Source organism: Bos taurus, chromosome 10, assembly GCF_002263795.3.
Source record: "Bos taurus isolate L1 Dominette 01449 registration number 42190680 breed Hereford chromosome 10, ARS-UCD2.0, whole genome shotgun sequence".
Lineage (NCBI taxonomy): Eukaryota > Metazoa > Chordata > Mammalia > Artiodactyla > Bovidae > Bos > Bos taurus.
This window is the reverse complement of record NC_037337.1, coordinates 46,582,744-46,584,712: the sequence shown is the minus strand read 5'-3', so window position 1 is coordinate 46,584,712 and position 1,969 is coordinate 46,582,744.

Below are 1,969 nucleotides of genomic sequence, written 5' to 3'. Positions count from 1 at the left end.
GAACCTGAAAGTACATCAAATATGTGAATTCTTTCTTTCAATCATGAAAGATGGTGTCTTTAAAGATTTTTACACTTTCCGATTTCTGTTATGGTACTGAAACGTTAGGCTTCCAGGTGACACAGTGGTAAAGAACCTGCCTGCCAATGCAGCAGATCCAAGAGATGTGGATTTGATACCTAGGTAGGGAAGATGCCTTGGAATAGGAAGTGGCAACCTGCTCCAGTATTCTTGCCTGGAAAATTCCATGGATAGAGAAGCCTGGCGGGCTACAATGCATGGGGTTGCAAAGAGTTGGACACCACTGAGTGACTGAGCACACATGCCCACACACACTCACACTCACACATACACTCACACGTGCACACATACACTAAAATGTTAGGGTAATGTTGAATCAACATCCACCAGAGGATCATTACCATCATAAGTTAGAGTGAGTTGAGTATTCACATCTGAGCAGTTCAAAGTGAAGACCTGGAAATTCTTCACCTTTCTTATGCACATTAAAATACAAGGGATAAATTATCATCTTTAAAAACAAATTTTTGAGTCTATTTTCTTTATAATGAAGGGTCTGACCGATCAGCGAATACAAACATTAGCTACTATTCAGAGGGAGGGCACTGGGCCAGGAGTTTAACCAACATAATCTCATTCACTCCTTCCTCCAGTGCTATGAGGTCAGTATTATTCCCATTTTACAGATAGGAGTAATACCCATGAGTCTGGTAATCTTGGAAAGGTTATTTATTGTTTTGAGCTTCAAAGCCACTTTCTCAAGATCACCAACAACATCTGGATTTTTTCCAGTAGCAACGAGGAAGAGGCAGAGAGAGCAACCTTAGGACCAACCGATGGAATGACAGCAAGACACTTCTGTTTTGTTACAGGCTGTTTCTTTCTTCCTTTTCCACCTCAAATCTGTGTAACAGGCTGAAGCTGTCTGTAAGCTACCATCTAGGACTATAAAGCACAGTTCTTGGTCTGACTGCACCTAAATCAAGTCAGAGCAGTGAAATGAACTTAGGTGTGCCCCACTGTCAGGGGTTAATTGGGCCAACAAGGTCCTTAAGGATGTGTGTTTATGTTAGTCCCTCAGTCATGTCCAGCTCTTTGCAACCCCATGGACTGTAGCTTGCCAGGCCCCTCTGTCCATGGAATTCCCCAGGCAAGAATACTGGAGTGGGTAGCCTTTTCCTTCTCCAGGGAATTTTCCCGACCCAGGGAATTTTCCCAACCCGGGGATCGAACCTGAGTCTCCTGCATTACAGACGGATTCTTTACTGTCTGAGCCACCAGGGAAACCTGTGCTTAAGGATAGTTTGGAGCAATCACGTGGAAGCTTAGCTATCCAGACCCCTGCTGTCCTTTCCAAAGGTTGCCTGGGATACTCTACTAATTCCACCAGGGGGTCATAACTGGCCACATTGGAACTGGAACCACCTGGGGAGATTTAACTACTGATGCGGTTGACCTCCTGAGGTTCTGATTGAATTATGCAGGCGGGGCCAGAGCAAGGGGGAGGTTTTCAAATCTCACCAGGTCTAACAAGCAGGGGTTGAGAATCACTGTTCCAAGCCTTTTGGGAGCTCTTCCTATAAAAATGCCTTCAAAGTCTATGACACTTCCCATGAATCCTGTCAACAAGATTCTTATTTTAAAGACAGACTGGATTTTAAAAAAAGAAACAGCTTTAGGTTGTTTAGAACTGAATCTGTGGAATAGGAGTGAAATACTGGTCCTTGTCCTCAAGAGGAGGAGAAACCTCAGAAATACACCTGGGATCCTCGTGTGAGCCCAGGTGGTTTCAAAGGTAATCATTCACTGAGCACAAGCCGGAGCTCTGCTGAGGCCAAAGCTCTCAAGCAGATCAGAGCTGGTTCTCCAGGCGAATGGCAGCCAGGACCCAGGTCCTGAATTCTCCTGCCACTGGGACTGCCTCACATTGGCATCTATTTGAGGGGCT